Source organism: Tachysurus vachellii, chromosome 1, assembly GCF_030014155.1.
Source record: "Tachysurus vachellii isolate PV-2020 chromosome 1, HZAU_Pvac_v1, whole genome shotgun sequence".
Classification (NCBI taxonomy): domain Eukaryota; kingdom Metazoa; phylum Chordata; class Actinopteri; order Siluriformes; family Bagridae; genus Tachysurus; species Tachysurus vachellii.
In genome coordinates this window covers 31,836,589-31,850,629 of record NC_083460.1, presented here as the reverse complement: position 1 = coordinate 31,850,629, position 14,041 = coordinate 31,836,589, and the positions used below count along the sequence as shown (strand labels likewise).

At 34.9% G+C, this 14,041-nt stretch overlaps 1 long non-coding RNA gene across 3 annotated transcripts in view; it reads right to left on the bottom strand.

Moving 5' to 3' along the window:
* Positions 1-14,041, bottom strand: part of LOC132842251 (uncharacterized) — a 42,585-nt gene that overhangs the window by 15,339 nt on the left and 13,205 nt on the right. For 2 of the 3 annotated variants that reach the window (XR_009648009.1, XR_009648007.1), the window contains exon 1: positions 2,985-3,252. This is a non-coding gene — a long non-coding RNA (uncharacterized LOC132842251). Of the gene's footprint in view, positions 1-2,984; positions 3,253-14,041 lie in introns of those variants that run through there. The other variant, XR_009648008.1, reaches the window with a different exon arrangement.

The following is a 14,041-nucleotide window of genomic DNA, read 5'->3' as shown; positions in this document are numbered from 1 at the left end:
ATTATTAACTTTGGAACAATAGTAATTCATTTAATATTAACCTAGGCATATCACATAACACGATGCTGTTGTCTCTGTGTGTATACGTGCATTGCTTGATAAATAAATAATTCTTAGTTAAAGCCAAAATCACGAGGGGAAACTATTAGTAAATAATCTTAAAAGGAGGCATTTCGACTTCCAAAACAGAGGAAAGGCATGCGTAAGGACTTTGAATTGAACAAACGCTTCAACAGCGCCCTCTTCTGTCTGGTTCCACACAAAAATACACAAGATACAGACTAGATATTTCCGTCCTTTTTTTTTTTTTTTTTTGGTGAATTTAGTAATTTTTCACTGATCATGGTAATGATTTCCTGATCAAACACACTGAGTGTTTATTTCATTAACACACAAACAAACATATCCAGCTGTTTGTGTTAGTTACTAAAGTAGTGAAGTCTAAGCTACATGAAAGTCTTTCATAAGCAGTTGTACCACTAATACTATAAACCTATGTTTCTAGTTAAAATAATACATTACAAGTTCTGTACAGAGTAATTCTTGCTCTTTTAAAGCTTTGAAAGAGTTGCAAAAAAAATTTTTTGTACTTCATCAATGAAGTTTTTTTTTCTCTTTTCTGAAATGCATCTGAAAGAAGAGAAAACCTTTAAGCCAAATGCACAACCATTAGACATCCTAATTTTCAGTACTAATTTTAATTGAAATGTTTTATAAGAAACAAATGTTTGTATGTCTATATTCTGTAGAAGGTTTTACATAATATAGCACTTCTCAGTGTGACAGGACATTCCTCCAGAAAAACTGTGGCAGATTCTCCAAGCCTCTTGGGGGGGAAATAAATAAATAACCAGCCAGTTTCCTTAAAAACTGCACACAGTGAACCTGAGATAACTGATGCATTTTTAAAGATAGCAAACCTGAGATAACTGATGCATTTTTAAACATAGCAAATATTGACTTTTTGAAGTTATCTTTCCTTTTAAAGCATTTGTTTACACACACCTAAGATCTGCACATTACTGCTGAAATTTATTTAATATCAAATTATAAAAGCATGCTTCATTGCTGTTGCATATTCAAAATTAAAGTGTATGTGTGTGTATGTATACATCTGTGATGGGTTGTTTATGTTGACTGCTTATGTCTCTCTCTCTCTCTCTCTCTCTCTCTCTCTCTCTCTCTCTTACACACACACACACACACACACACACACACACACACACACACACACACACACACACACACACAAAGTGAGTCTCTAGACAGCAAAGGACAAAGCCATTATAATTTAAATGTATAGGATGCATGTCTAAATCTACTCACACCTTCCTCTCTCTCTCTCTCTCTCTCTCTCTCTCTCTCTCTCTCTCTCTCTCTCTCTCTCAAACTTTTCCTAATCTGCTTATGGAAATGTGATGCCCAGCAGGGAAACCACATCACTGTTACTGTATGTCCTTGTTAGCTGGAGTTTTACTAAATGACACACAAACACAAACACACACACACACACACACACACACACACACACACACACGCACACACACCTTGTCAACTGACCTTGGAGAGTTTATCACTATTACTTGATTGATTAAACAAGAAACAAGACAAACACAATTAAATATTAAAATAAAACAATTAAACTGTTTGAGGTCTGAATCTATCTATCTATCTATCTATCTATCTATCTATCTATCTATCTATCTATCTATCTGCCAAACATCTTAAAATTCAATTTTAATGTAATAAAATATAAAATGTAGAGGGAATAAGTTAGAAAGAAAAATTTGGAGTGTGTGTGCCTGAGCGCGTTTAGATATACAGAATTGTCCACTAGGGGTCGCGCTGACTGCAGACTCAAAAAATATGTTTCAAAGTAATGCATTATATATATATATATATATATATATATATATATATATATATATATATATATATATATATATATATATATATATATATATACCTGTGTGTGTGTGTAAATTAAAATTAAATTTATTATAAAAAAAATCACATTACAAATCTTTGTTTGTCTGTTACTCTGTTATTTCATTAAACGGACAGAGCAAAAAACAAAACAAAAAATTAAAATTAAAATAAAGTAATGTTATCTGAAAAATGCTGGGAAATCACAGCAGATGAAAATCAAATATAAAATAATGGCAAAATGTCTCCAAATAGCACATGACCTTGACTGAGATTATATATCAAATGTTTTATATTTTCTAATGTACTGATTAGTGTAGAAGTAAAATAAATAAAAGCAATAAAAACAAAAAATAATGCTTAAAATTATAAAGTAATGAAGTCTTATTTTTTGTGACAAAAGGTTTTCATCCGAAAGGAATTAAGGTATGTTTGTACATTACAGCGCGGATTTAAGGGGAGCATTAAAATGAAAACAAGAAGTTCAATAATTTAATCAGTTCAAGCCCCGCCCCCTGACAACTCAAGCGCAAATTGAAGCTTCCGGCAAAACTTGAAACTTTTCATCTTGCTGGAGAAAAAATATATACGCCATGTATAGTTTTCTGGTGGGCTTATAGTTTATTTCATTGTAGACGTATTTTTATTTAGGTTAATTAAAACTCATAGCCTTCCTAATAGCAATAATGAAATTATGATTATTATGATTATGATTATGATTATGGTTATTATTATTATTATTATTATTATTATTATTATTATTAATAATAATAATAATAATAATAATAATAATAATAATAATAATAATAATAATCTAATTATTACCTTGTTTGAGCCATAAGAAATTTATTATATTATTATAATGATCTACACAATATGAATGTGATAGTGTGGAATATAAAACAGAGGAAAGGTTACAGGAGACATCAACTTTCCAAACTAAACAAAAAGAAATCAGCGCATATTAGTAAAAAAAAAAAAAAGCTGTATGTATATTCAGTAGTGTCGTAGCCTATGCGATTTGTGAATTTAGCATATATTTAATTAGCATATTTTACCGTCAGCACGGAGCTCCGACTCGGTTAAACATCCTCCATCGGTACCGCGGGGACTCCTGTGAGCTGTAGCCGCTCGTCGGTGTTTCTTGTCCCGCACAAGCTGCACTCCACTAGCCACCATCTCCGCTTCTCTCTCTTTCTCTTTCTCATTCTCTCTCTGCGCGCATCTGCAACGGGAAAAAGGCGTTTTATGTCCATACACAATCTGAAAAAAGGGGCAAGAATGCATCAAGAACAACAAAAAAGTCAGTTAGCTAGAGCAGCACTGCCACCCCCTCTCCTCCAAACATAATGAGAAGGAAATAAAAGCTTTATCTTCCTTTTTTATTCGGCGGCCATTCAAAGATAATTTGAAGCCATTGTTTTCTGGCACAGATGGTTCTTTTATTTCTAATACAATAACACGCTTCTCTTTGTGTGACTCTGAACCACAATATAAAAAAGCAGAAAATCTAAAGCCATTTTTATTCACTTTTGTAAAGGACCAACAAAAGCAGCCCTGAGCTAATGGGCTCTCAAAGAGCAGCCAAAGAAGACTTTGATAAAATGATAATACTTATCAAATGTATTTATTATTTACTGATCTAACCTTTTTACCTATTCATATCTCATATCTATACCTGTCTTGTATTTGGTGTTCCTTATTTTTATATATGTAAATCAGTTTGCATTTGCTTAATTAAATATTAGAAATAAGCTTGCACAGAATAAATCACATAATATAATATAATGTAATATAAGAAAACAGATTAATATATATATATATAAACAAGTGACCGCACGCAGAAAAGTCACATTAACTTAGCATGTGATATTTACACGTGTTTTTAATAGTCACGTGTGATGTCCACTTGTGGTTTTTACACACGTGCTTCATTTGTCTATATTCTACCACTGTTATTTACACGATTCACCTGTCATCACATGTGATTATTTTCCACGTGATACATTTATTTTCACATTTATATTTGACACGATTCATTCACATGCAATTCCTACATATCTCATTTCATCTCATTTCACATGTGATTTATATTCACATGGTTGATTAATGGCACATTTTTCTGCATGTTTTTTTCATATGCTCATACGCTTTCATATTATTATTTTTACACTATGTCACGTCTGTTTTTTCCACCTGATTCGTTAGTCATGTGGCATGTAGTTATAATGTTATAATAACATTATTCACTAGATGTCTAGTGTTTACTTCCACATTCAGATTTTGAATACAGTATATATATGTGTGTGTGTGTGTGTGTGTGTGTGTGTGTGTGTGTGTGTGTGTGTGTTAATTTAATAGTATATATTAATAGATAGATAGATAGAGAGAGAGAGAGAGAGAGAGAGAGAGAGAGAGAGAGAGAGAGAGAGAGAGAGAGAGAGAGAGGACTGAATTTTCAAGGCCACCTCATGCAACCTTGTCATCTATTTTCATATGCAATTAAGAATCCATGCATTCAACTGGTATGCACTCGCACTCGGTCTCTCTCACACACATATTTAACAAAGAAAAATGCTTCAGAATTCAATCAGCCTTATAATTTGTTTTCCCTAATTATAGGGAATTATTTCCATAAATATATTCCTAGTATTCCGAAATAGTTTTCCTTTATGCTAAACCGTATAGATGATAGAAAATTTAGAACTATCTAGATTAAAAGGAGGTACAGATTAAAAAATCAGCTCATTTTCAGATAAACATTTTAAGCAACAAATATACCCATTATTATTCCTTTAGAAGCACGTGCCGCAGTGTTTTATTCCTCTTCTACCACAGCCACGCGTCAAAGAGCGGGACACGTCTTATTTCTATCCAGAATAGTATATTATACAGAATGCAACTTTGTGGAATATCTGCAAAACAATTCAGCCCCTGTTCTCACGTACATTATTGCAGATGAAAACAGTTACTATGTCATCAGCCTCTCTTTTTTCTCTCATAAATGTAATGCAAAAACTAAAATTGGACTCCTCTGTCCCAAAGATGATGGAAACCGTAAACTGAAAGCTTTAGAATATTAGGACACCTTTAATGATCTTTGGGACACTGTACATTATCACACCATCATTTTTACCCCCGAACGTTTTTGTCGGGTTTATCAGCGAGCCGTAGAATAACAAAACAAAACTGACTATATATTTTTTTTACTTCTTTGTAGCTATTTGTACATAATTGTTTTTTTTTTCTTTTCCTGTCTTTACTCCCTTTAGCTTGACAGTAATCCAACTTACACCTTTTGTCCTCTCCCAGCACCAACGCTTCAGTTCACTATTAAAGCTCTAAAGCAGGAAATAATGACTTCAATCAAAATAGCAGCGCTAGATAATGAGCTCGCGCAGGTGCACGCAGATTACACTGAGTCTAACAATGACTAATAACAACACGCAAATCTGATTATTGCCGCAAAATGTATTTAAGAACTAACTGTGTGAGTTAAAAAAGAATAAAGATTTAGAGAATTAAACGCGTTTCCTGCTGATCCTCCTGTTAAAAATAAATAAATATAATAATAATAATAATAATAATAATAATAATAATAATAATAAAAAATTAATCAGCAAATCACGTGACAAACAGTATTAGTGATCATTAAGTAAACTGATAGAAACGATAGAAAGCGTTAAAGCTTAAGACTTCACTACAGCTCTGATCACAGAATGCTAATCGACTGCTATATGAATGATGGGGCGTTTCATTTCCATATGCATGAGTGTGTGTGTGTGTGTGTGTGTGTGTGTGTGTGTGTGTGTGTGTGTGTGTGTGTGTGTGTATGCGTGTGTGTGTGTGTGTGTGTGTGTGTGTGTGTGTTATGGTTACTGTTGTATAGAGGCAAAGAGAGACACTTACAGACCTCACACTATCCCCCTATGGACTGAGCTGAATCAGTAATCGAGGGGAAACAGAGGCCTGTCACTCACTGTCACAATGTGAACTTCTTAAACGCTTGAATGGAAACGCGCGAGAGTGTGTGTGTGTTTGTGCGTGTGTGTGTGTGTGTGTGTGTGTGTGTGTGTGAGGGAGGAAGGTCACAGCCCCTGTCTGAGCTCAAATGGGATTGTCCTGATCATTTGTGAGAACAGACACAATCCATGTGTTATTCATTTGAAGAAAATAGATACTGTGGGGTTTATTTCTGTTAATTGAATCCTCCTCCTTTTTTAAAAAAATAAAATAAAATACAGCGTTAAAAACTAGGAGTAAAGGTATAGGTTACTATTATCATACTGACTTGTTTCATTCCTTCTACATGACAGAAATATAACAATGATTAGTTTTGATTTTTTGAAAGAATGTCCTCATATTTTTTCTGTGAAAAGTTTCTGTTCTTATGTACACTATACATTAGCTTTACATTCTGTTGAATTAAAATTGCAATCTGAATTCAACAGTGCTAATTCTTTAGCAATTCATTTTTGACTTTTAAAGACAACATTAATGGTGAAGTTTTACCGCAGATGTCAGAGATAAGCCAAGTTTGATTTTTTTTTATAAATCATTTTTTAAGTGTTTCTTACCTGAAAATTTTGTAGAAATATTGACGTTAATTTTCAACCCTTGCTTTAAACAGCAAATTAGCAGTATTAATATTAGTATTAGTGTGCAGAATATGTACATATTTATATTTATGTAAGTTCCACAACGAGGAAACTTTAGTCCACATCATCATTTACATCACTTCCAGCAATAATGCCATTTTCAAATTTGGTATAGAAATACCAAACTGTTCACTTGATAAGAAGAACAGGATGTAATTTTTCAGCAGAGATTTACAGTTTAAATATCATTTTTGAATGATATTGCTTGTTCCTTGTAAGCTATATTAGCTTGTCCCTTGTTAGTGATAAGAAGCAAATGCTGAGCATCAAATCTTGGATGATGGATCCATTAGGGGTTAATGGGACAGCCAGATGGTTATGAGTTCAAATCCCTTGCTGTTTAACCCTGACCTGCTCTGAGGATTGAGCTCTGCCTCATTTGTAAATCATTTTAAATAAAAGCAAGCGGGCAAATGAATAAATGTTGCACTAGCTGGTCCATCAGGAGTGATTTAAATTAATCACCGCAATGAGTGTGAGTACAGATGACACACGGCAGATGAGCAGACCGCTGTGTATCGCTTCCGACATGGATATCTGCCGTGAAAATGTTATCAAATCAGCCACAGTCATTAAGCCATTTAGCAAAGCAGCAGCGTTTTAGTCATGCCTGAGTAAGAATGTGTTTGTGTGTGTGTGTTTGTATGTGTGTGCGTGTGTGTGTAGGCAGCTTGACAACGAGCATGTTGTCTCCTTGAGAAAATATTTTCTCCTGTCAGGCATAAAGATTAGAGAGATGATCTCTTTCTAGTGGTTAGTTAGACACAACATCCTGAGAGGAAGTTAAAAAAAGGCAATGAACGTTGATGTAGGAAGTGAGCAGACTGTAGAGATGTGGCGTGATAACGGCTATTATGTAAACTCATCTGCTTGGACAATGGACAATGTTGAACTCTTTAATTACATCAGAACTTGAACTATACATTTTAATTATTCTTAAAATAATGGCACTCTCCATGAACATGAGGATAAATAAGTATATAAAATGAATAGCATATGCAAATAGAACATGTTGCTTTTAAAAATTTAAAGACCATTATATTGTTCCAAAAGTATTGGCATCGTAAAAAACGTGACAAAATTCTCTTAACACCTGGGGGCAGGTGTTGCCCCAGTGAGACTCTGTGAGGTTCAGGAGATGTTGTTTTAACTAATAATAAATAAAAAATATATATATATGTGTAGTCTAATGTAGAATCCTTTGAAAATCACAGAACATTTTATTAGTTTATGTTGGTGTAATGTGTGGTTAGTGATGAACGTCTCATGCTAATGTTCATTTTAAGATGTTATTACGTTTAAACACTGTGTATAATAGAGAGTCTGAGGACTTCAATGCACATAGCAATAAACATCGAGCCTTAATCTACAGAGCAAAGAGTAGACACTGGCAGGAGAAAGTGCTCAGTGCTCAGTACTCACAGAAAGGGATTGCTCTCTTTCACATGCAAGAATTTCTCTGCATGCTTGTAAAAACCCTTTGTGTGTATGCACTTTGCACTCATTTTTAATGATGCTCATACTGCCCTGTGCACTCTGTCCTCATGCTCTCTAAAACATCTCTTAACCAATCAAACACCATAAAGATGTTTCATCACTTGTATAGTAGGAAGATGCTATTGTTCTCACTTAAGCTTTCACTCTGCTTTGCTTTCATCTTTAATTGTGATACATGACCAAATTGTCATCATTTGCATCATCTGATTAATAAGTCAACAATGCACACTAGCCTTACATCACATGCTGTCATGGCTGCAGGTTTTGAAGCATTCTTTACATTTTAAGCATTTTTAAGAAATGAGCAAACTTTTGCAAATGATTCCAAACTTTTTTATGTCAGCAATTAAAGAGAGTTTAGTTTCAATTATGAAATATTGTTCATTATGTTAGCTTACAAAGAAATATTTTATTCTTTGAAGAAAGGTCAGATGTCACACTTATGTTCTTAAGGTTTTCTTAATAATACAGCAAACTTATCCTGATTCCTTTCTTTCTTTATTTATTCATTTATATTTAGTGATGTATAAATCCCATGTTTTTTAATATTATAAAGTACACTTGTCCATAATATTTTTACATCTTTAAAAATATATAGTTAATTATTCGCTCCAGATTGCGACAGCACCACGTGAGCGGGTTGCACAAACATTTCCAACATTTACAGATGATAATAGATTTTCACCTGCTGTTATTTGCTACTTTCTATCATGCACTCTTTTCAAGGTTATTCTCCCATTGAAACATTTTAATTAAACGACATCGCTTTATCGTGACGAATCCGGAATGAGGATGTGTGTGGGGGAAAAAATCTCTCGGTCCGAGCTGCACCCGAACACAAAAGGTGTTATTAGAAAATCAGCAGGCAGAGTAAATAAGGAGCCAAGAACATATGTCTTATATTTGCACATCTTGTCTCGCTTCAGCTGCGTTCAATTAAAAGAGACTCCAAAACGCAGGAGCCGAGAGCTGCTGAGCTGACGGAGCGGGATACAACATCGTACCTGCTCTATCAGTGCTGATTAAAACCACACACAAACACGTTTGCAGTGTTTTTGGTCCACTGGCACCAGAGGGCAAATTGAAATCCATTACAATTAAACAGTAAATCGTAACAGAGCAACGGAGTCACAATTTAGATATTTTATTTGTGATGTAAAACAAGTTCAAATTCTTTTCAATTTACACCAGAGTAACAAAATCCACTAGAATTCCTTCCCATTATGTTGAAAATAGTAAGAACTCAAGAACAGATTTTTAAAAAATGTGCCAAAGTAAATCATATTACAGCATACCTTGGTAAGTTCCCATGATGCATTTCCTACATATTGCATCACAACAATGATGCATGAAATTATGACTCATACAACCCATCACCAACACCCTGCTGTGTATGATTGTTTATTAATATCATAAAGCAGAAATAGCAAATCACAGGTTTCTGAACAAACTATTAACATTTTAGCAAACAATCCAGATTCATGTTAAAGAAGTGCATTATGGGTTATTAAGTACAAGTGCTGGAATGTTTTGTCAAAATCAGATGAAGTATTAAAGCTAAAAATAGTTATTGAATAGAAAATATTCGATATTTGAATTAGTCTGTATTCGACTAAAGGTCATATCTCCATCCTCTGGTTATAAAATAACTCCAAAGAAACCTCCACTTAACTCAGAATTCCTCGGAAACCTGGGACAGTCTCCTCAAGAATGAATTCAACTTTCTCTTGCTACATTTTTTTCTAAATTGAGTTGAAATGTATATACGATGTATATGTATTTGCTTCAGATGAATCAACATATGGCTATATCTGGCTATACAGTGCATTGCCTAAAGAAGGTAAATTTATATAATCTCTCATTACAGTTAAAGTGTTGTAACATAAGGCACACATGGAGGCATCCACCTTTTTTCCCACTCTGTAGATGAACACACAGGGTTTGAACGTCTTGTAACTCCATGCCCTGAGCACAGGGGGAGACTACAGAGATTGTATAGAGTTCTATGTATTTGCAGCTCAGCTAAGCAGCTTATTATCCTATAAGTAAAGTTGGCTTGCTGGCAAAGAAGTACTTGCTAGTTAGTGAACCTACATTTTTACAAACCTATGAGTTTATGAAACCTGTGGGTTTATCCTAAAGTCACCAAAATTGCCACCCAGTTACATTACGTTAGCTATGTTGGACACATTTAGCTAGTTAACTCTGTTTAGGTAACAGATGAGGTAACAGATCTATTTACAGTTTACTTTTTTCTCCAAATTGTTAACACAGAATTTCAGATTAACAAGACTCACTCACTCTCTCTCACTCACTCACTCATTTTCTACCACTTATCCGAACTATCCCGGGTCACAGGGAGCCTGTGCCTATCTCAGGCGTCATCGGGCATCAAGGCAGGATACACCCTGGACGGAGTGCCAACCCATCGCAGGGCACACACACACTCTCGTTCACTCACACACTACGGACAATTTTCCAGAGATGCCAATCAACCTACCATGGTCCAACCTACTTTGGACCGGGGGAGGAAACCGGAGTAGCCGGAGGAAACCCCCGAGGCACGGGGAGAACATGCAAACTCCACACACAAGGCGGAGGCGGGAATCGAACCCCCAACCCTGGAAGTGTGAGGCGAACGTGCTAACCACTAAGCCACTGTGCCCCCGATTAACAATACAAATCTTATAAAGTTCAAAACGAAAGTAAAAAAAATTGTGAATTAAATAAATTCATAAAGCAAAATAAAGAACTTTATTGAATGTGATATATATGTTTTATTATTTTTTGTATACTTTAATGCTCCATATTGGTCATGTTAAGTGTTACCGCACATGTTGTTGTGGATGCAATATGCCTGTCTATTTGCAATATATGCAATATAACTGTCTACCTGTCTAACACAAATGTATGATATATATATTACAAAGTTAGGTTTGCCTACAGACTGCCTACAATATTGTAGTGTAGAATTTTTATTTTTAATAATAAGTGTATTGTTTAATGTTTACAAAACTGAATAGATGTTTATATTTATTGCATAATTAACAATTAAATGTAATTATTTTTAATTATTAACATTATTATAAGAATGAAAGGACAAATTGTATACCATTTAAAAGATTAAGTCTATAATTATGTTTATGTGTTAAATACATATATGTATGTAATGAAATAATCTTTTAGCTGTAAAATATACATATGTGTGCATATAGACGCCTGAGATAGGCACAGGCTCCCCGTGACCCGAGGTAGTTCGGATAAGGGGTAGAAAATGAATGAATGAATGAATGAATGAATATATGTATATATATATATATATATATATATATATATATATATATATATATACACACACACACACACACATATATTTCCCCTGGGTACTCATGGTTGGTGTGCATGATTGTTGTGCTGGCTCTGGTAATTGTACGTATAATCATAAGCATAATCTTTTCATGTAGAACAAATATGAAAGTTTTAAAATCCTATATAGAAAAACATGAAGTACAAACACAAATGTAGCCTTTTGCAAGTGTATGGTTTTGTTAACAAGCCACTTACCCTATATAGTTCAGATGAACTCACAAACAATACAATTGCAAAAAGCAGCAATTTACAGTATGTCTCAGAACTTACTCGTATCATGTATCTGAATTTATCCTACTTTAGAACCATGATGAACATATCACTTCCTGGTATATAATAGAAATCCCCCTCAATAGCCAACACATCGTCACTGGACAGATCATCGCCGTCTGCTTCTTCTCGTCAGACATACCGATGGGTTTTGGGTTTTTGTTTACCCGCCAATTTGAATTCGAATAAAGCTTTGCTTCTGCTGACTGCACATCATTATCTGACAGACTGTAATCCCGGCCGTAAATCCTACATCCCGCACAGCCAGGCCTCTTTGTTTGGGATTACTGCGAGCTTAGCCTATCACAAAGAGAAACTCATTCCCCTGTAATTAAGTGTGGAGAGTCATTTTTCCCCAACGAGACTGAGAATCCCAGAGCATCGCAGGATGATACCTTTTAGTCTCTGGAGACATACGGATACGTTACAGATCATTTCTGTCGAGCATCTCTCATCTGGATCTGATGATCTCATGCTGACATTATATATAGTTAATACGAAGCACATTTAATATATTTCTCAATTGCCCATGAATCAAATGTAGTGTTTCAACAATATTTATTTGTAAAGGACATTAAAAGGCAACAAAGTTAAAAATCTTGATTTTAATGTTATCTACAATTCAACAGTATTGAGATGAGTAATGAGAGCAGTTACCGCAGCTTTTACCACCTCGAAGTTGATATTCCCAAGTGTTTTATTCCTCTTATATCACTGCATTTCTCCAATAATTCCAATGTTTAGTAACTAAAGACTGACAAATCATATGTGTTCTTGATCTCACTCGCATTATAGCAGGTATAAACAAAAATAAAAAGATAGATAAAAAACACATCTTTTCATGTCCACTGTCTGAAGACATGAGACAATTCAAAGTTACAGAAAACTTTACACTATCTGATAAACATAAAGTCTATTAGCATGTCTGTTGAAATAAAAATGTTTAAAAATGGAATAAAAAAAATTCACTGGGGATTGCTATTGCTGTAAAATCTTCAATGGATGGCCTGCAATTACTTGGAAAAGCACACACTCACACTCACACACACTCACACTCACTCACTCACTCACTCACACACACACACACACACACACACACACACACACACACACACACACACACACACACACTTTCTCTCTCTCTCTCTCTCTTTCTCTCTCAGTCTGACTATCCATCTGAGTCTTTTGAGCTGGAGGTTTTGTTTAGATGGTCGGTCCGTGCCCTGGATCAATATCACACTCTCAGTTTTTTTCCTCAAAAAAACGAAATCCAGGAAAATAAAGAGGCCATGCTCATGAACAGAAAAACAATCAATGATTTTTTTTTTCTTTTTTACTTTCTCAGAAGAAAAAGTGGCAGGATTTCTGGTATCTAGAAGCAAAATCTGTTTCAGTTTGGTTTAGAAATGCACAAGAAAAGAGCTCTATAATGATATAGTTATTTATATTATAAATATCTGAAGTCTGTAGGCGGAGGTTGCGTATTAGTGGTTAATGGATTAACTCATGTAGGTTTATGTGTTCATCTCTGAAAATGTGTCCTTTTATGAAACAGGGAAAGTGATATTGTCGAGGTGAGAGTGCAATGATGTTTAGGTGGGTAGTTTGCACAATGCTAAAGAAATGTTTATAAGGCTACATCAACTTTGTAACTAAAGGAACAAACTGTTACTTCTAGTGTGTATGTGATGTCTCTCTGACGTCTGACGTTACAGACTAATTCACTGAGGTGTGACATCTGTGTGTCTGTCCTGCTGCATTCACAAACTAGCTTTACACAACAACATCAAAATCTAACAAAGTAATTGTACTTACACACATACACACACACACACAAAATGTAAAGGTGCATTGCAAGTCACAATATTTCCTAGAAATATCAATATCCTGTGTTGCATAATGCATTTTACTGTGTACAGTACACACTTCAGCGTGAGCCTCCGGATTTCACAGTCTTACACACACACATGCGGATACACTGTGTATAATGACTAATGAGAGCGCTTCAGGGAGGTCTCGTCCTCAGCGTCTAGACGAGCCGTGACTTGACTCGCATTTCAGCATCCTAAGCTTTTCTTCCCATCTTGTTTAAACTCCAGTTGTAGAATTTCACAACAAGCTCATAAACGCGGGAAAATAAACCATCACTCTGTGTGTGTGTGTGTGTGTGTGTGTGTGTGTGTGTGTGTGTGTGTGTGTGTGTGTGTGTGTGTGTGTGTGTGTGAAATGCAAAGAGAGTCAGAGTTACACTTGCTAAACACTCGCTAAACGACAGGGCCTCCATGGGAACGAGCCTATCTAGTTCACACTTCTTTAACTGG